The following is a 22,734-nucleotide window of genomic DNA, read 5'->3' as shown; positions in this document are numbered from 1 at the left end:
ATGGCAGAATTAAATAAGGGGGCTCCTGAAGTTGGTTTAAGGTTTAAAAGTGCAGATGAGGCTTGGCAATTTTGGGTGGCATATAGGGGTCACACAGGCTTTGATGTGAGGAAAAGATACACAAATGTAAGCACCTTTGATGGTAAGGTGACCTCATACAGATTTGTTTGTTCCAACAAGGGCCTCCGAAGGAAAGGGCAAACAAATCATGTGAGAAAGTGCTTTAGAGCTGAAACAAGAACTGATTGCAAAGCTCGAATGAGCCTTATGTTGGATCGAGGTGCAGGAAATTATGAAGTCACTGAGGTTATGCTTGAACATAATCACCTTCTTCACTTGCCAGAAACTCGACACTTGATGGCATCGCAGAGAAAAAATTTAGAATTGCAAGCTTTTGAAATAGAGACTGTGGATGATTCTGGAATTAGACCAAAAGCTGCATATGAGTTGGCTAGTAGTCAAGTTAGTGGACCACTTAACCTTAACTACACTTGTCGTGATCGTAAAAATTACCTACAAAGCAAACGGTAGAGGGATTTGGCTTATGGATAGGCTGGAAGTATGTTGAAGTATTTTCATGACAAAATTGCTCAAAATCCATCATTTCAATCTGCTTTGCAGTTAGATTGTGAGGAGCATATAACCAACATATTTTGGGCTGATGCAAAGATGATTCTTCACTATGCACACTTTGGTGATGTGGTTACATTTGACACTACTTTTGGCACCAACAAAGAGTATAGGCCTTTTGGTGTTTTTCTCGGGCTAAATCAGTTTAGAGAAACCACTGTTTTTGGTGCTGCACTTCTATTTGATGAAACAGAGGACTCATTTATATGGCTTTTTCAAACTTTCTTAGCTGCACATAATGGAAAGCAACCTAGAACTATCTATACGGATCAAGATGCAGCAATGGGAAAGGCTATTTACAAAGTATTTACAGAATCATATCATGGGCTGTGTACCTTTCACATAATGCAGAATTGTGTCAAGCATTTATCTTCAGTGAAGGACAAAGATGGAGGTACAATGGAAGGAGAAGGAGAAGGAGAAGGCGAAGGTGAAGGTGAAGGCGAAGATGAAGAATGTGATAGAACCGCCCAATTTATACAAGATCAAGTACGGCTGTTCCCGCTAACACGTTGACACGCGCATACTTTCACTTATATAAACCCGGTAGTCCACCGAATGTCTCAAAAGACTTTGGTAAATCAACATCACAACCAAGATCGCGTGATTAAGCTAATACACATCACATACGCAGAGTTGCAGCAGAAATAATATTACAAATGGGTTCACAAATAATAGTACAAGTTTGGATTTCAAAACCAATTATTGAAAACAACATAGCTTTCAAATGATTACATTAATATAAGTTTCAAATATATTGCTAGCATAAGTGACATCATCCGACAAAAGCATATAGATGAGAAGTATAGAATCACCGAGCCCACCGGCGGTTAGCCACCATCATCGACAGGTCGAGAACATCACCTGCAACAAGGTGGGATAAACCCTAAGTACTCGAATGTACTCAGCCAGACTTTACCCGTCTTAAACCAAAATAAAGCGACACCAAGGATTATGCAAGGCTTTCTTTAGTGGGCTAACTGACTCATTTGCGAAAAGCATAAGCTATCATGAAGAAACTATTTTAAGTACTTTGCATCATCTTTATTATGACCTATCCATCTAGGTAAGCACCTGTACTATAGCAATCACTTGATTAACCAATAACATCCAGTTACCAACTTAGATTTAGCATATCCCCTATCATCCAGATAACCATCCTTGTTCCATAATAATTACTACGATGTCGTAACTCGAGTCAAGTGCTCACTATCCAGGAGCGATGGCGATTCGAATCGATTCCTAACCAGCTGGTGATTTATTCCTTACACAAACCTCACTCATCCGCTAAAGTGAGGTATCGGTCACCGAGTCAACTATCTAGGAATCTCGAGTTTGCTAGGAACCACATGTACCCGGGGGTCGACTGTGACAGAACCGACCAATTATACGAAATTAAGTGAGAAAATCATCCACTAGAGCAGACGATTTATCCAACTTAAGCCCGTATAACCCGGTAGTCCGTGAAATCACGAAGGATTTCAAACCAACTCGTGTCCCAGCCATGATCGTAGTAAGTTTAGCGGTCACCATCACATATTACATAAAAGTTCGCGGTCTCAGATACATCAGAGTTTAAACATAGTTATTACAAACCAGTTCGAATAAAAGTAGCGGAAGTCATTTGTTCAAACCACACACACACTCACGCGGAGTTTAAATACAGTGCCAGCGGATGATCATCTCCAACAAAAGCATTAGATGAGACGTAAGGAATGACCATGCCCATGGTCCTAAGCATCACCCATCGCAGGATAAAGGCAGTTGATACAGTAGCCATAATACATCTGCCCATCTGCAACAAGTGGGAATAAAACCCTGAGTACGAGAAGGTACTCAGCCAGACTTACCCGACATAACCGAAAATAAATGACACCAAGGATTATGAAGGGCTTTATAGTAGGGTAGCTGACTCATTTGCAAAAGGAAGCATTTTTAGCATTTCAAGAACCTTTCTAAAAGCATTATTGCCAAGTGAATTATTATTAACCTGTCAACTAGATTTGCACCTATGCTAGAGTAATCATGTGATTAAGCAGATAATGATAACCAATGATCATTAAACAATTTCCATACTGTCATATTCACTATAACTGTCCAAGTGTTCCATAACATTTACTATGATGAAGTAACTCAAGTCAAGTGCTCACTATCCAGGAGCGATGGCGATTCGAATCGATTCCTAACCAGCTGGTGATTTATTCCTTACACAAACCTCACTCACCCGCTAAAGTGAGATATTGATCACCGAGTCAACTTTCCAGGAATCTCGAGTTTGCCAGGAACCACATGTACCCGGGGGCCGACCGACTGCACTTTGGTCTTATCATCCCGCCCCCGTGTCCTACCACACCTGCTCCGATACAGTGCGTTGCGGGCAATCTACTCGGCCTGAAAAATCTCCCAGCTTCGCGGTCGGAAGATACTTTATCCGGCCAGCTAAATGTAAGGCATGCGTTCAACATGACTCGAGGCCCAACAACGGTCGGTCCTTAATCGACACAGACGGAAACACTACAGTCCAAAACTCTGCAAGTCTCCGTCCGGTCTCAACTTCATTTAACACTTAGTTATACCATGACTTCATAGTCATCCAAGCAGATCCAGGTAACCACCTATAGCTCGCAGGTGACAGGAAATCACCCGACTTCTACCGGTCTAAGCCAGCTAAGCATTGACTCGACTGCGGATACCAGGATAACAAGGATATAGTATAACAAAGGTAAGCAAGGTATAATGCAGCAACGGTTGCAAACAACTCCTGAACGTAATGCATCAATTTAAAGTAAAGTATTTAATTAAATAATTGCAAACCAGGAGAAAATGCTCCGGGGCTTGCCTCTCTCGAAGGAGCTCGGACGGTGATCGGGGCACTCCGGAAGTTCCTCAACGTCCTCCTCGTCGACTTCTGGCACTTCCTGCTGCTGCACCTCGAGCTGCTCCTCGGGCTCCTCGGGTATGACGACTGGGTTCTCGGTTTGCGATCCTGTATGATGCAATGCGCGTAAGTGATTATGCAAACGGTGCATCGAAGGAGATGAATGTAATGGATATGTTGAAATGCAAGGTAGTCAACATCATCCAAGAACTATACTACAAGCACATGTCATCTACTGCATTCTCTTCTACTACTAATATGTTAAGTTAACATACCTTATGAAATGCTTCAAAGATACACCAAAGCTTTACTAATTTCCTAATCACACTTAAAGCAACACTTGCTTAAACTCTAATTAATAATAGGTTTGAATAGCAACATATATTTTTGATGTTACTAAAAATCTGAGAAAATTACAGTAGCATACTACTACCCTAAACAGACTACCATAAAAATTTCATGGAATTTGGATAAGTAAACTATCCTACACAAAAATGACAAGCTATAGCATAAAAATGAGCATGAAATTACTTTGTACTATGAAAAGTGTCAAACAACAGAATTAGTATTTTTCCTAGGTTCTTAATAGCATATAATGACTGTACAAAAATTATCACATGCATGTTTTATACAAAGTTTGCTCTCTAACAAAAATAACAGAATTCAGCAATAAAAGGGACTTGAACTACACCTCTAAATTTTCCCACAGCACATGTATGAAACATATTTTTCCTAAGAAGTACATGACACAAGAAGATTAACAAACTTGGAATCATATTTTTCTGAAGCCTATAGATTTTTCTACATATTTTTCAAGTTATCAGCAATATTCATGATTAAATAAAGTTCTACAGAAAAGTATCCCAAAAATGACATGCAATAATTTTCCCAAGTAAATCTGGTGATAAGGAACCTAGCAAAATTTATTTCAACAAATTTGGAGCAAATTTGAGTACTCAAACATTTTCCAAAGTCTTTAACAAAAATCTGAAAAATCCTTTTTTTTTAATAAACGAAAATCAGTTGGATCCTAAACTGCTATGCGCACCCAGATCTGCACCCAAGACTGCTACTGGGAGACAGACAAGCGGGTCCCAGCGGGCCAACCGGCCCCACTGGTCAGCCGACCGGAGACAGGGGAGGTCGGTTGACCGGCCACCGCTCGACGACGGCGAGGAATCCGGCGAAGGGGGTGGCACCAGCGTGCACAGCAGGTTGTCCCGCACCGATGGAAGTAGAAAATGGACCCCCTAGCTATAGCGGAGGAGGTCGCCGGCGACAATGGCGATCACGGCGGCGCTACGCGAGGTGCGCCGGCCAACTCCGTCCATGGCGGTCCGATCAGAGCTTGGCGTGAGCATCAAGGTTACTCAGGGAAACCGAGGGAAGGGAGAGGAAGGAGGGAGAGGGCTCCGGTGGTGGTTGTCCACGGCGAGCACAACTCCGACGCCAGCGGAAATGGTGCTCCGCTGCGGGGAAGAAGAAAAACAGCGCCTACCTTGACTCTCCTGCTCAGAGGCGAGATGGACGAGCTCCAGATGATGATGATGGAGTCGCGGGCTAGCCGGAGTGAGAAGCGAGGCAATGGCGAGGGTTCCCGGGCTCGGCGGAGCAATGTCACGGCAGGTGGCTTTTCTCGGTGGCTCCTAGCGCGCGCGAGAGAAAGAAATAGAGGGCGAGTGCGAGTGCGTTGGCAGGCGGGCGCGGCCTTCAAGCGTTCGCCAGCGAGCAACGGCGTCAGGCCGGCCATGGCGCGTGGCAGCCACGCGGTGGACAGGAGCTGTCACCGGTCGGCACTGTGCCGAGTTCAAAATTTCAGCAATCAGTTGAAACAACGAGTTGACTGACAGCGTTACTTGATAGCGCTAGATCTCCCAAATCGTGGTGAATCAGTGCAAATCGTATACATGAAAGTTGCAAAGCTATGTTAGGGCTACAATTGTTCTATAGAAATCTTAAGCTAATTCGCAAAGGACAGAGAGTAAATTCATGCCAAAGTCGTGTTCATGAAACTGAAAAATGGAGTTTTGTACTTAGAAAATTTCTAAGTGTTGAACCCAACCCAAATTCTGGCTTGTGGGCCCTTTTTGATCATGTTGTGCACATTTTCATAACTTGGTTTCTAAACAAAGTTTGTTCCTTATAAAGTTTGCTACAACTTTGTTTTAGGTTGCTCAGACATGCATAGACTCTAAGTTATACTTTTTAAACAGTCAAACTAAAGAGTCCAGGAGTCAAAACAAGTCAACCACTATTTGAAAACTTAATTAGTCAAAATGGTCAACATGAACATTGTTCCTAATGACTTTCTAAGCATAGCTAAGGTGTTTAAAAATATATTTAGCCATACCACACATTGGTCACGCAAGAATCAAGCACAGAATGCACTGAAACGATGAAAAACAATACAAATGTTATATTTGTTTCAAGGCCATGTTTCACATGTTTCATGATCTTGTTGCATAGTTCTAACTATCTAGGTTCCACTACAATGAGTTGCACATGTTGCACTTGGGTGTTGCACACTATTCATTTCCTAAAACAACACTTCATGAAATATAGAGCATGTTGCAATGTTTCGATTACATGTTTCGTGTGTTATAAGCTCATGAATGGATGAATGATGCCCATGTTCCTGAAATGCAAGTGCAATTATGCAAGACTAACACCAGGGGTGTTACAGCCCTCCCCCCTTATAAAAATCTCGTCCCGAGATTTGGGTTACGAACCATTTGTTATAAAAATCTTCATAAGCTTTTTATAGATACTCTCCTGTTTCCCAAGTTGCATCTCCCTCATCATGATGATCCCACTGTATCTTGTATGTTTTCACCACACTATTCCGAGTAGCACGTTCCTTAGTGTCTAACACTCGGACTGGTTGCTCGCGATACACCAAATCTGATTTGAGTTGAATACCTCGAGGTTCTATTCTTTCCTCCGGAACACGCAAACATTTCTTGAGATGTGATACATGGAAAACTGGGAAAACGGTACTCATTGTCTCAGGTAACTCTAACTTGTAGGCTACCGGACCTCTTCGTTCCAAGATCTTGTATGGTCCTACGAATCTCGCGGCAAGCTTTCTTCGAATTCCAAACCTTTTCTTCTTCATTGGCGTGACTTTCAGATAAACATAGTCACCAACTTCAAACACAAGGGGTCTCCTTCTTTTGTCTGCATAGCTTTTCTGACGTGATTGGGCAGCTTTCATATTCTGCTGAATAATATGAACTTTCTTCTCGGCTTCTTCTACAAAGTCAATGCCATAATACCTTCTATCACCAGGCTCGATCCAATTCAATGGTGTTCTACATTTTCTGCCATATAAAGCTTCGAATGGGGCCATCTTGATGCTTTCTTGATAACTATTATTATAAGAAAACTCAGCTAACAGTAACCATGACTCCCATGATCCCTTGGAAGACAATACACAGGCTCTCAACATATCCTCCAAAACAGCATTTACTCGTTCAGTCTGACCATCTGTCTGAGGATGATAAGCGGTACTGCGAATCAAACTAGTTCCTAAGCCTTTGTGTAAATGTTCCCAAAAATGAGCCGTGAACTGTGAGCCTCTATCAGATACTATGGTCATTGGTATACCATGCAACCTCACAATTTCTGCGATATACTTCTCGGCATATTGAGGTGGTCGATAATCTGTTTTGACCGGCAAGAAATGAGCGGTCTTGGTAAGACGATCCACAATTACCCAAATTGAATCATGTCCTTTTTTGAGTAGTGGGCAAACCCGTGATAAAATCCATACTGATATCGTCCCACTTCCAACTAGGGATTGATAAGGGTTGCAACATACCAGCAGGTTTCATGTGAATGGCTTTCACTCGACAACATGTGTCACATCTGGCAACATATGCTGTAATTTCTTTCTTCATTTTGGTCCACCAATAGCGAGACCTTAGTTCATGATACATCTTACTACTTCCAGGATGGATAGATAGCTTAGAAAGGTGAGCTTCATCCATGAGTTTATTCCTAAGCTCTCGATCTTTGGGAACCACAAGACGGTCGTCAAACCACAACACGCCCTGTTCATCCACTTTAAAGTGTTGAGACGGCTTTTCTTTTATTTTCTCTTTGATGTGGAATATCCCCTTGTCAGTTTTCTGGCCTTCTATTATCTTACTCTCCAATGAGCAACTAATCTGAATACTATGTAACACAGCAGGATGCATTAGATCGAATCCATCTTCAAGTAATGACTGCACATTCAAGTAATGTGACTTTCTGCTCAAAGCATCTGCCACTACATTGGCTTTACCAGGATGATATTGCACATTCAAGTTGTAATCTTTGATCAATTCCAACCATCTACGCTTGTCTCATGTTTAGCTCTAGGTTGGGTAAAGATATACTTAAGACTCTTGTGATCCGTGAAAATATTGCACACATTACCAAGTAGATAATGTCTCCAAATTTTTAGGGCGTGCACAACTGCAGCAAGTTCAAGATCATGTGTTGGGTAGTTGACCTCGTGCTTCCTTAATTGACGTGATGCATAAGCTATGACTCTTCTTTCTTGCATAAGAACACAACCCAATCCTAGTCTTCGATGCGTCGCAAAACACATCAAATGGTTTCTCGATATCTGGTTGTGCTAGAACCGGAGCAGTGGTCAACAGTTTCCGCAAAGTGTGGAAAGCTGCTTCACACTCTTCTGTCCACACAAATTTATGGTCCTTCTGAAGGAGGCTTGTCATTGGTTTGGCGATCTTCGAGAAATCTGGTATAAAGCGACGGTAATAACCTGCTAATCCTAAGAAACTTCTAACCTCAGGAACTGTGGTCGGTGCTTTCCAATTCATAACTTCTTGCACCTTACTTGGATCGACTGAAACTCCATTCTCTGACAGAATGTGACCAAGGAAAGGAACTTCCTTCAACCAGAATTCGCATTTGCTAAACTTAGCATACAATTGATGATCTCTAAGTCTGGTCAAGACAGTTCTCAGATGCTCTTCATGATCTTTTTCGTTCTCGGAGTACACCAGAATGTCATCGATGAATACTACCACAAACTTATCCAATTCTGGCATGAAAACTGTATTCATCAAGAACATAAAGTATGCAGGAGCATTTGTCAAGCCAAAAGACATGACAAGATACTCATACAACCCGTATCTGGTGGAAAATGCAGTTTTCGGTATATCCTATGGCCTAATCTTAATCTGATGATAACCGGATCTCAAATCTATTTTTGAGAATACCTTGGCCTTGGATAATTGGTCAAATAGAACATCAATGTGTGGCAAGGGATATTTATTCTTGATGGTCACAGCATTGAGTGGCCTATAGTCTACGCACATTCTCAACGTGCCCTCTTTCTTTTTCTTCACAAACAAAGCGGGACATCCCCATTCAGACTTGCTTGGCCGAATAAACCCCTTTTTCGACAAATCTTCTAATTGCTTCTTTAGCTCAGCTAACTCATCTGGAGGCATCCGATAAGGTCTCCTTGAAATCAGAGCTGTTCTGGGGACTAGCTCGATTCCAAACTCAATCTCCCTATTAGGCGGAAGACCAGGTAGCTCATCCGGAAATACGTCCGGGAATTCACACACTATCGGAATCTGATGAATAGGTGTGACTGCCGTAGCACATGTAACACTTATAAGGTCTGTCCTTCGAGGCAATGGTACTTGGAAAGTACCCTCACCTAGGGGATCCTTAAGGGTAAGTACTCGACCTCCTAGTATCTATGACTGCTCCCCAATCCTTCATCCAATTCATCCCTATAATGACATCCAAGACTAACCCAGGCATAACTATCAAGTTCACTCGGAACTTCCTGCTACCTAATTCAAGGGTTGCCCCTCGAACCATCTGGTTGGTCAAAACATCAGCCCCTGCTGAACTTATACGGTACCCATAACCCAATTCTAGTGCATAGTTGTCCATGTTTCTGTGCAAATGCTTGACTCATAAAAGAATGTGATGATCCAGAATCAAATAGAACAACTGCAGGGTTTTCGTTGACAGGAAACTTACCAGCAGTGACGGGACTCTCCCTCTGGAATTTCATCCACTGTTGTACTATGCACTCTAGCATTATAAGTCTGCTGCTTCTTCTTAGGCGGGTACGGACAAAACCTCGAGAAATGACCGGGTTGATCACAGTTATAGCAGGGTCCTCTTACTGTCCCGGCAGATCCCACAGCTCCCTTGGAACTGCCTTGTACCGCAGTTGCTGGCCGCTTTGTTGGGCTGTACTGCCATCTTGTACGGCTTTTGAGGTCCACAGGAAATTCTGACTTCTTGGCTGAGGTGGCCTGAATCTAGCGCCAGGTGCCGATGGGCGATAAGGAGGACTGACCTCCCATAGGTGCCCTAGCTTGAGACGGCCCACCTTCAAAGGCTCTCTTGCGTGTCTTGGCTGCGGTGCTGGCGTTGTTATTCTTCTCCTGCTTCAGACAGTCGCTGATGAAGTCGTTGAATCTGACGCGGTTGTTGATACCAACATGCTTCATCATTTTTGGATTAAGACCCCTCTTAAAACTGGCTATCCTTTTAGCATCTGTGTCAACCATGTCGGGAGCATAGCGACACAAGTTATTGAAGGCATGCAGGTATTGCGTCATGGTTTTGGTGCCCTGGTTCAATGCCAGAAACTCTCCCAACTTCATCTCGGTCAGTCCGGGTGGAATATAGACTCCACGGAAGGCCTCAGCAAACTCTCTCCAAGAAATTTGAGCATTTGGAGGGAAGGTGGTGCGATGGTGCTTCCACCACATTCCCGCCGGTCCTTGCAATTGAAGTGCAGCATATTCCGTTTTCAGCACCTCAGTCATTCTCAACACACGGAATTTATCTTCCATCGTGTTGATCCATTCCTCAGCATCGAGTGGCTCTGTTGCTTCCTTGAATACTGGTGGCTTGGTGTCCATGAAATCTTTGAAGCTGCTATATTGGTTCACATCCCATGCCACCACCTTGATTGTTACCACGTTGAACGTTGTTGGCGATGGTTCTGAGAAGATCCTCCATGTTCTTCTGAGATTGTTCCGTGTTGCGCTGACTCCCGAGCAGCTGTGCGAGGAACATTTCGGGGGTACACGGGGGAGGAGGTGGCAAATGCGGTTCATAGGGGAGGTTCATTGTTGTTGCTGTGGTTTCCACCACCACCACCACCACCACCGGTCCCCGCACCGTTGGCACCGGGCTCAGCGGCCTCATACGTGGTTCGGACGAGTGTTTGTCATCTGCATATTTCAGCAACAAGTACGATTGAGTGACGCTGTAATAATTGCGAGTGAAGGAAAAATTATGCCATACTGAATTTACTGGAGAGAATAAATTCATACAATAAAAACAGAGGCACAACAATCGCACTTCCAATTAAAACAACAGCACTTAATCGAATTACTTCAACGGCAAACATTGCGTCCATACAATCACATTGCCAGCATACATACACTGGACTTTTTATGCGTTCAGATATCGCATTCTAAAATCAAGTTCCAACCATATGCCAAGTCTCATACATTCGAAGCAACATACGATAGATTACATGCCAACAAAAGAAAGGTCATCGCGACAAGACCTAGATACTAGCACAAAGCAACTAGCCTACTCCTCGGGGCCATCAGTCGGGATCGGAGACGTCACCATCGCCCCCAGGTGAAACTGCAGGACTCGTCCTCGTTGTCGTTGTCAACGTCCATACCAGCGACGTTCGGTGGAGCATATGGGCCAACCCCATTGTAGAGCGCAGTGAAACTCCTCGTGCAAGTAGCCGTTGTATTCCTCTAGCTCATCGACCCTCTGCAGCAGAAGGTTTCTTGCGTTCCAGGCTTCATTCCTTTCTTGAATCAACTGTCCAATCATGCTGGTCTGCATTATTGTTGGCTTGAGTCAACGTATGCACTCGCTGCATAGCTCTATCACCTCTCTCAACCGCTTGGTCTCGCTGTAAGTTCATATCAGCCAACTGCTCCTGCAAGCTAGCTATAGCTCGTGCCTGTCTCTTCTTCTGCTTCTTCCCTTTGAGCTTATCCTCACTACGCAAGCCAGTCAAAGTCCAGTAGGTACTCTCGAGACCCTCATACGCTCTGATGGCTGGCGAACATAGCACTCATTGCCTGGTTGTCGCTAGCCTGTCCCTCAGCTGGACCTCTGACCAATGCACTTCCTTGAGGCTGAACCCAAATGGCATCGCGAGGATCATCCCTAGGAAAAGTACCAGCTAGAGCTGCAGCAAGCTCACTAGGGAAATCTGCTCATAATGTCCCTGATGACACGGAAGGCTACTCCCTCTGCACCCTCAGCTGGAGTGCGACCCTCAAACTCCAAATGCCAACCATCCCAATCTAGAGCATCACCGAGAGCAGGAACCAGTGATCTCCACCACTGCAAGTCCATCATCTGCTAACTGGCTTTCATTCCAAGAGTACACCGGCTCTTGACCCTCTGGGTACCCCACATCATGGAGCACTCTCCAAAGCAAAGTTGGCATGCCAAACTCGCTCAAGAAGGTGTCCAGTGGTGCGGTGCTCCCTTAGGGGCCCACTGGACGTCGAGGTGCTCTTCCTCCTGGTGGACTTACGGGCGGTCTGCTTCGTGCGGGCCATCTGTAGCAAAAGTTCTCTTATTACTTCGGGGAAACATATTTTAGGTGATACACTTTTATCAAAATGAGATAATCAATTTATAAGGGGAGGTATGCACGAGATGAATGAGATGCCCAAGTAACATGATGTATGTACGGTTCGTACGTTCTCACAAACTTAGGAAATAATAATTTCTAACGACGAATTCGGTGGCATAACAACTGATCTCTCAAATACGTAGTTAATACGTTCTACACTGATAGCGTTGTTATGTACCTGCAGAAGATCCATTTCAGCCCAATTCCCAATGAATGCATAAAAGCAGTAAAGTTTTATCTACACGCTCTACACGAATCCCCAGATACGTGTACAACGGTAGTAACTACCCGAACCATCGTCCTATTGACGGCATCGCCTCCACCGACTGGAAGACCCTTACATGGGACACCTTTGTAAAACATGCAGTAGAACATGTAATTACTCCAGCATCATATAAGCATTCACCCTAGATCGGCTAGTGTATCCGATCATGCTCTCACAACTCACACTTACCGAGGCGTAGAGGCAAATGATCCATTCATTACCACTCAAACAAGTGGCACTCATACAATAGCACGCCGTATGAGCGACGAAAGAGAAATATGATGCAAGAACCCCAGTCAGTACTTAATTAAGCCACCTAAAGTCCTTAACTAGGCATAAAGGATATGATCACTGGCACACTTTATAGTTTTTAAAAGCACGTTTTCCAAATGCCTTTTTGTTTTAAATACACTTGTGAACAGTAACACGCTAAACCATGCTCTGATACCAGCTGTGACAGAACCGACCAATTATACGAAATTAAGTGAGAAAATCATCCACTAGAGCAGACGATTTATCCAACTTAAGCCCGTATAACCCGGTAGTCCGTGAAATCACGAAGGATTTCAAACCAACTCGTGTCCCAGCCATGATCGTAGTAAGTTTAGCGGTCACCATCACATATTACATAAAAGTTCGCGGTCTCAGATACATCAGAGTTTAAACATAGTTATTACAAACCAGTTCGAATAAAAGTAGCGGAAGTCATTTGTTCAAACCACACACACACTCACGCGGAGTTTAAATACAGTGCCAGCGGATGATCATCTCCAACAAAAGCATTAGATGAGACGTAAGGAATGACCATGCCCATGGTCCTAAGCATCACCCATCGCAGGATAAAGGCAGTTGATACAGTAGCCATAATACATCTGCCCATCTGCAACAAGTGGGAATAAAACCCTGAGTACGAGAAGGTACTCAGCCAGACTTACCCGACATAACCGAAAATAAATGACACCAAGGATTATGAAGGGCTTTATAGTAGGGTAGCTGACTCATTTGCAAAAAGAAGCATTTTTAGCATTTCAAGAACCTTTCTAAAAGCATTATTGCCAAGTGAATTATTATTAACCTGTCAACTAGATTTGCACCTATGCTAGAGTAATCATGTGATTAAGCAGATAATGATAACCAATGATCATTAAACAATTTCCATACTGTCATATTCACTATAACTGTCCAAGTGTTCCATAACATTTACTACGATGAAGTAACTCAAGTCAAGTGCTCACTATCCAGGAGCGATGGCGATTCGAATCGATTCCTAACCAGCTGGTGATTTATTCCTTACACAAACCTCACTCACCCGCTAAAGTGAGATATTGATCACCGAGTCAACTTTCCAGGAATCTCGAGTTTGCCAGGAACCACATGTACCCAGGGGGCCGACCGACTGCACTTTGGTCTTATCATCCCGCCCCCTGTGTCCTACCACACCTGCTCCGGTACAGTGCGTTGCGGGCAATCTACTCGGCCCGAAAAATCTCCCAGCTTCGCGGTCGGAAGGTACTTTATCCGGCCAGCTAAATGTAAGGCATGCGTTCAACATGACTCGAGGCCCAACAACGGTCGGTCCTTAATCGACACAGACGGAAACACTACAGTCCAAAACTCTGCAAGTCTCCGTCCGGTCTCAACTTCATTTAACACTTAGTTATACCATGACTTCATAGTCATCCAAGCAGATCCAGGTAACCACCTATAGCTCGCAGGTGACAGGAAATCACCCGACTTCTACCGGTCTAAGCCAGCTAAGCATTGACTCGACTGCGGATACCAGGGTAACAAGGATATAGTATAACAAAGGTAAGCAAGGTATAATGCAGCAACGGTTGCAAACAACTCCTGAACGTAATGCATCAATTTAAAGTAAAGTATTTAATTAAATAATTGCAAACCGGGAGAAAATGCTCCGGGGCTTGCCTCTCTCGAAGGAGCTCAGGACGGTGATCGGGGCACTCCGGAAGTTCCTCAACGTCCTCCTCGTCGACTTCTGGCACTTCCTGCTGCTGCACCTCGAGCTGCTCCTCGGGCTCCTCGGGTATGACGACTGGGTTCTCGGTTTGCGATCCTGTATGATGCAATGCGCGTAAGTGATTATGCAAACGGTGCATCGAAGGAGATGAATGTAATGGATATGTTGAAATGCAAGGTAGTCAACATCATCCAAGAACTATACTACAAGCACATGTCATCTACTGCATTCTCTTCTACTACTAATATGTTAAGTTAACATACCTTATGAAATGCTTCAAAGATACACCAAAGCTTTACTAATTTCCTAATCACACTTAAAGCAACACTTGCTTAAACTCTAATTAATAATAGGATTTGAATAGCAACATATATTTTTGATGTTACTAAAAATCTGAGAAAATTACAGTAGCATACTACTACCCTAAACAGACTACCATAAAAATTTCATGGAATTTGGATAAGTAAACTATCCTACACAAAAATGACAAGCTATAGCATAAAAATGAGCATGAAATTACTTTGTACTATGAAAAGTGTCAAACAACAGAATTAGTATTTTTCCTAGGTTCTTAATAGCATATAATGACTGTACAAAAATTATCACATGCATGTTTTATACAAAGTTTGCTCTCTAACAAAAATAACAGAATTCAGCAATAAAAGGGACTTGAACTACACCTCTAAATTTTCCCACAGCACATGTATGAAACATATTTTTCCTAAGAAGTACATGACACAAGAAGATTAACAAACTTGGAATCATATTTTTCTGAAGCCTATAGATTTTTCTACATATTTTTCAAGTTATCAGCAATATTCATGATTAAATAAAGTTCTACAGAAAAGTATCCCAAAAATGACATGCAATAATTTTCCCAAGTAAATCTGGTGATAAGGAACCTAGCAAAATTTGTTTCAACAAATTTGGAGCAAATTTGAGTACTCAAACATTTTCCAAAGTCTTTAACAAAAATCTGAAAAATCCTTTTTTTTAATAAACGAAAATCAGTTGGATCCTAAACTGCTATGCGCACCCAGATCTGCACCCAAGACTGCTACTGGGAGACAGACAAGCGGGTCCCAGCGGGTCAACCGGCCCCACTGGTCAGCCGACCGGAGACAGGGGAGGTCGGTTGACCGGCCACCGCTCGACGACGGCGAGGAATCCGGCGAAGGGGGTGGCACCAGCGTGCACAGCAGGTTGTCCCGCACCGATGGAAGTAGAAAATGGACCCCCTAGCTACAGCGGAGGAGGTCGCCGGCGACAATGGCGATCACGGCGGCGCTGCGCGAGGTGCGCCGGCCAACTCCGGCCATGGCGGTCCGATCAGAGCTTGGCGTGAGCATCAAGGTTACTCAGGGAAACCAAGGGAAGGGAGAGGAAGGAGGGAGAGGGCTCCGGTGGTGGTTGTCCACGGCGAGCACAACTCCGACGCCGGCGGAAATGGTGCTCCGCTGCGGGGAAGAAGAAAAACAGCGCCTACCTTGACTCTCCTGCTCAGAGGCGAGATGGACGAGCTCCAGATGATGATGATGGAGTTGCGGGCTAGCCGGAGTGAGAAGCGAGGCAATGGCGAGGGTTCCCGGGCTCGGCGGAGCAATGTCACGGCGGTGGCTTTTCTCGGTGGCTCCAGCGCGCGCGAGAGAAAGAAATAGAGGGCGAGTGCGAGTGCGTTGGCAGGCGGGCGCGGCCTTCAAGCGTTCGCCAGCGAGCAACGGCGTCAGGCCGGCCATGGCGCGTGGTAGCCACGTGGCAGACAGGAGCTGTCACCGGTCGGCACTGTGCCGAGTTCAAAATTTCAGCAATCAGTTGAAACAACGAGTTGACTGACAGCGTTACTTGATAGCGCTAGATCTCCCAAATCGTGGTGAATCAGTGCAAATCGTATACATGAAAGTTGCAAAGCTATGTTAGGGCTACAATTGTTCTATAGAAATCTTAAGCTAATTCGCAAAGGACAGAGAGTAAATTCATGCCAAAGTCGTGTTCATGAAACTGAAAAATGGAGTTTTGTACTTAGAAAATTTCTAAGTGTTGAACCCAACCCAAATTCTGGCTTGTGGGCCCTTTTTGATCATGTTGTGCACATTTTCATAACTTGGTTTCTAAACAAAGTTTGTTCCTTATAAAGTTTGCTATAACTTTGTTTTAGGTTGCTCAGACATGCATAGACTCTAAGTTATACTTTTTAAACAGTCAAACTAAAGAGTCCAGGAGTCAAAACAAGTCAACCACTATTTGAAAACTTAATTAGTCAAAATGGTCAACATGAACATTGTTCCTAATGACTTTCTAAGCATAGCTAAGGTGTTTAAAAATATATTTAGCCATACCACACATTGGTCACGCAAGAATCAAGCACAGAATGCACTGAAACGATGAAAAACAATACAAATGTTATATTTGTTTCAAGGCCATGTTTCACATGTTTCATGATCTTGTTGCATAGTTCTAACTATCTAGGTTCCACTACAATGAGTTGCACATGTTGCACTTGGGTGTTGCACACTATTCATTTCCTAAAACAACACTTCATGAAATATAGAGCATGTTGCAATGTTTCGATTACATGTTTCGTGTGTTATAAGCTCATGAATGGATGAATGATGCCCATGTTCCTGAAATGCAAGTGCAATTATGCAAGACTAACACCAGGGGTGTTACATCGACCGACTGCCCTTTGGTCTTATCATCGTGCCCCCATGTGCTACCACACCTGCTCCGGTACAGTGCGCTGCGGGCAATCTACTCGGCTCGAATAATCTCCCAGATTCACGGTCGAAAGGTGCTTTATTCGGCCAGCTAAATGTAAGGCATGCGTTCAACATGACTCGAGGGCCAACAACGGTCAGTCCTTAATCGACACAGATGGAAACTAACAGCACCCCAGAACCCTCTCTGGTTGCCTCCAACTTTTCTGTCCGGTCTCCAATTATCCATCACACATGGTTACTTCCCGGATATCATTCTTTCCATAGCTAAATTCTTCCAGTAACCACCTATAATGTAGGTGACCGGATATCATCGATCGCTACCGGTCTAAGCAAGGCTAAGCAGTTATTCGATCCTGACCTAACAGGGTAAAAGGTAATAAGGTAGGCAAGGATAGTAAGAAATGCATCAACGGTTTCAATCAACTCCTACAACTTAATGCAACAATATATAAACTCATATATAGGAATAATTGCTTTTATAAAGTAGGAGACTTAGAATGCTCCAGGGCTTGCCTGGGATCCGACACAAGTCAGTTCAGTTAGCTTACACCGTCCTAGTGACGTCTCAGGTCCTAGCACTCGCTTAGTCCTTCCATCTTTGGGATAGATCCTCCATACATCGTCCTCGGGTTTGGCTCCAACATCATATTCTTCACGTGGTTCATCTAGCGCACCTAGATGAGATGCAAGATGCATGTGTATGAATGTGATGAATGGTAACACAAGATGCATCACATAAGCATTCAAGACAAACCAGTTATTCACGGTAATCATAGAGTCAAGGCTGCAAATAGCAGCAGCTAATTTTACTCATAACAGGAGTTGTACTAATCCAAAAGACATGCAACAAGACAATCTGGAAAGCTTATGGAATTTTCTACAATTAATCTTTAATCCTCTTAGCATGATTCTCAAGTTAACTAAGTCAATTATACACATCTACAGAAACTGGTCCACAATTGACAGAAAGCAGCCATTTCTGAAACCCAACTTTAAATAGGCATAACTCACAAAACCACAAGGCTAAATACCACCAAATTTTAACAGAAGCTAGATACATGAATTATCTACAACTTTGTTATTCTCATATTAAGATGATTTTTCAGTTAGAAGGGTCAACTAATGCAATAATTGCATCTCTATCCAAAACATATACAGAAACTGATATGCCATTTTAAACAGCTATAAATAGAGTTATACATGTCCAATAAAGGTAGTTCTAGACTTTTTAGAAAGCTTAGCAAATTATAAACAACTTTGTTGTAAACACCTAAAGCTAATTCTACTACTAAGAAGGCCCCACAATAAGAACAAGGAAAACCCTCTCTGGTTTTGGGCAGAAACAGCCATAGAGATTTAAGTAAGTATAACTCAAGATCTACTTAGCCAAAAATCATGATATTTAACTTTTTGGAAAGCTTAAGAAAAGTACCACAACTCATGTATTTTCACCAAGTCATGATTCATAACTTTACTGAGCCAATTAATTCAAACATGGAGAACTATTCAGAGTATAAGCAAAGCAATATAGGTCATTTGTTATTTTTATAACTCTTAAACTATAAATCCTAAACTCCTGAAATTTTTACCAGACAACAACAATCACATTAGTAGCACTCCACAAAAATTTCACATTTATTTGAGCATAAAAACTGTAGTTATGAAAAAGACAAGACATGGCAAGTAACAGGAACCTAGCTGCATAGATCTATTTTTACAGCAAAATATTTAAACTAAAACATGCCCTATTATAGATCTAGTGCATTGAGAATTTCACAAGGATTCCAAAAAGTCCTCATTTGTTATTTTAGGATTTTTCTACTAATTTATACGAATTTTCAAAGTTCATCATTCAAATCTGTAAAAACAAAAGAAAAGACATGTAAGTCTTGCATCGGGGTCCCTGCAGTAAACACAAATTAAACTACAGCGAAGAGGTCCTCAGGGGCACTATTTAAATGAGTCATGGCTTCGCAGTTGGATCCCTCCCTTTCTTCAAATTCTTGCGCGAAGTCCTTGACGTGGATTTGTAGCAGAGGATGCGTGGGAGCTCACCGTTTCTGGCCGGAGGAGGCTCGTCGACGGCGATGGAGTGGCGGAGGAGCACCAGGGTGTCCTCCCGCACCCATGTGTGCACTCGAACTTGCCAGAGGTGGCCCATGATGGCCTGGCCATGCGCATGCACGGACCATCCACAGCGGTCGTGCGAGCGACGGTGCTCTGGCGGGTTGCGCAGCTGGGGAGGGGCGCAGAAAGGGGCAGCAGAAGGAGGAGAAGGTGATGCCACGCTTGGTTCAGACGGAGGAGGGACGGGGTGGAGGCAGTAGCAGCGGTGAGGAGCTTCGCTCGGCTTGTCCATGGCGGACGCGCTCTGGCGCGCGCGTGCGGCACAGAGGGCAAGGGAGGAGGAGAGCAGGGCGAGCAGAGAGGCGAGTGAGGGCGCTCCGGTGCTCCCCATTTACGTAGGCAGGGGCAGGCGACTTAGGCGGGGCACCCTCGATGCGTGGAGCAGAGGCGAGGAGCATGGCGACCGCGTGTCCCATTTTAGGGCCCACCGTCGAACACCTGGTGCGCGAGAGAGTTCCTGACTTTGCAGTCCAAAACGCCATATTCGACTTGGATTCGGACCTGGGCGCCTGTAGCAAAGTTTTTGTGCACAAGCTGCTCTCCAACTTTTATTAAGGGTGCCTAGACATTAAACTCTCGGATTAGTAGCTAATCAAGCCTCAAGTTGATAGTGTCAATGCGTTGACAGCGATTAACAAACTCCAAAATTGAGGGTCATAACAAGGTCAAACGAGTGCCATCCCTTTACATGATCTTCTCCATGAACTTAGCTCCAACTTTTATTTTGGGGTCAACTTGAGATGCTTAACGAATTTCGAAGAACGCGAGACGCCAATGCCGAGGTCGATGAATTTCTAGACTTAGAATATTTCTAAGTGCTGAAATCAGCAGCAGATTCCAACTTTGAGCCACTGCTAGACTTAGTTCCGAGCCGATCCATGGTATACTCCAAAAACAAAGTTTTTTCTACATAACATGAGCTTCAACTTTTATTTAATGTCCAACCTTAAAACAGGTGCAGAAGCTATAGTTCTACTTTGACCATAGCAGGATCACGATAAAGCTTAAATTATCCTTTGTGATCCATTGAAGCATTTTCTTGGCATTTGCTCAACATGAACCTTTCATGACTTTTGTTGTAGAGTTCATCTAGAGTCATTTGGGCATGGTTGTAAGATTTGGTTGACGATCGAGAATTCTATTCACTTTATAAAATAATTCAAGCAAGGACATAACTCATCATTTCATGTGACTTCTTGATTCCAAACTTCACGAAATTTTTCCATGGATTAATATAGATGGGTATTGATGTGAGACACATGAAGATATCCCAATAACACCAGCCAAGCATATATCTTGAAAAGGGCCTATATGTAAAGCAAGGGTGCCATATCCAAGTTTAGGTTGGGGCTCATTTCCATAGGTTTGACCTTGATATCTTCATCATTACTTAATATGCCATGTTTGAGCTCAAACCCACTGCTTAACTGGTGGCAAACACCTAGGGTGTTACAAAGAAACTCACATTTTATCTAATTTTAGTGCTTGTATGTATGGCTATGAGGACGAGGCAGAATTTCAAGAAGCATTTGACATTATGAGATCTAAAGTGCATAAGCAAACTTGGTTAGATAGTATATACAAGGTTAAAGAAAAATGGGTTGAATGCTATATGAGAGATGTCTTTAGTTTGGGAGTGTGAAGTACACAACTAAGTGAGAGCTTCAACAATGCATTGAAAAATCATTTGAAATCAGATTTTGATATTGTTCGTTTTTGAAGCATTTTGAGAGGACAGTCGAAGACAAAAGAGCCAAGGAATTGGAATCTAAATTTGAGGCAAGGAAAAAAATACCAAGAAGACAAATGCACACACCTATGTTGCTGCAAGCAAGCGAAGTGTACACTCCAGTTATTTTTGAAGCTTTCCAAAGTGAATATGAAAGATCCATGGCTGCATGTAGCAGATTATTAGATGTTGATAAATATGCTATTGCTATTGGGAGATTCCATGGTGATTTACAATTTGAGCAAGAGCGCATAGTGATAGGTGATCATTTGAACCAAACAGCTTCATGTAGTTGTGGAATGTTCAGTAGGACTGGAATATTGTGTGCACATAGTCTAAAAGTTCTTGATTTGATGAATATCAAAATATTGCCAACACATTATTTGTTAAAGAGATGGACTAAAGCAGCACGCGATGGGAGTGTATGAGATAAGGAAGGAAGGAATGTGGTAGCAAATCCAATGCTAGAATCTCAACTTCGCTACAAGAGGATGTCTCATCAATTTCTCAATTTGGCACATAAAGCATCCCACTCTCCAGAATGTTGTTTGATGATAGAAAATGCACTTGATTGCCTTGGTACATAGCTAGAGGATAAACTCAATTTATCTACTTCTACTATGAGCAACCCATGCAATGACCAAGAAAATGTTGAACCAAATGTCCAGCAAGGAGATGACTTGCTTCGTGCTGCACATTTGAAGAAAAAGGAGGTCAAATCCAAAAATTCAAGGAGAAAAAAAATTGGCTTGATAAATTCAACAAGGGGAAGCGCAAGCCAACAAAAAAGGAGCAAAGGTATGTTAAAAACTTTATAGTGTGCAGCCCATATATGCTACTGTAATTTATTTCTTAACTTAATTAAATTGTCATTGTCAGAAACAAAAAAAAAAGTGATGGAGTGCAACCCCAAGTAGAAGTGCAAAATAGTGATTGCAACAAAGGAGCAATTGTGGAGCTTCAAGAATGCAATGTTATTGACAGTTTGGGAGGTTTTACCCAGCTGATAGCAACTCCAACTTATGATAATGGTATTCTTAATGATCATGGTTTGTTCTAGAATGAACATGTTAGTTAGATAGTCTTTTGGATAGGGCTGACTATAGTCTTTTGTGGCCTAATTGTATAAGTGAAATGGCCTAACTGTAGTCTTTTGTGGCCTAATTATATAAGTGAAATGGCCTAACTGTCTTTTGTGGCCTAGCTAAGTAGGCATGTATTTGTGCTTTGAACCTAGAACTTCCAAAGTGGAAAATGCTAAGTTCTACTAGTGATTATAGTATGGATGTCACTTGAATTATTTATTTCTGCACTCTTGAGAGTGAACTGGTGGTGAAATTTTTTTTTGGAATCTATATATTATTTTGGCTATGATTTTGTTTGCTGAAAAATTTTGCTCGGCTGTGATTTTTAGTTTTGCTTGGTCTGCAGCAGCTACAGCACGCCTACACCACAGCCGATCAGGCTCACAAGCCTTTGCTGGGAGTCATTGGTTGCAGGATGGAGACTGAAGTAAAGTCAAAGTTACTGAATCTGGGTCCCGCTCCACCCCCTCCACCTGCTCATGTAGAGTCCACTAAAACAACTGCTCATGTAGAGACGAAATGGGCCGTGGGCCATCGCGAGTCCGGGCTAGCCTTCCCCTCAAATCATGGAGAATGGGCTTCGATTCAAGTCAAACAAGACACAAAAAACGGAAGTCACGTTCCCTTTACATGCCAGGTGATCGTGCTCTGGTTCTA

The 22,734-nt window shown here is 43.1% G+C and overlaps 1 pseudogene; it reads left to right on the top strand.

Annotated features, from left to right (window-relative positions):
• On the top strand, positions 1-22,052 carry LOC136453773 (protein FAR1-RELATED SEQUENCE 5-like; annotated as a pseudogene).
• Positions 22,053-22,734: the final 682 nt, after the last annotated feature.

Source organism: Miscanthus floridulus, chromosome 5, assembly GCF_019320115.1.
Source record: "Miscanthus floridulus cultivar M001 chromosome 5, ASM1932011v1, whole genome shotgun sequence".
NCBI classification, from domain to species: Eukaryota; Viridiplantae; Streptophyta; class Magnoliopsida; order Poales; family Poaceae; genus Miscanthus; species Miscanthus floridulus.
Note: the sequence above shows the minus strand (reverse complement) of the source record. Positions and strands in the feature narration are given on the sequence as shown.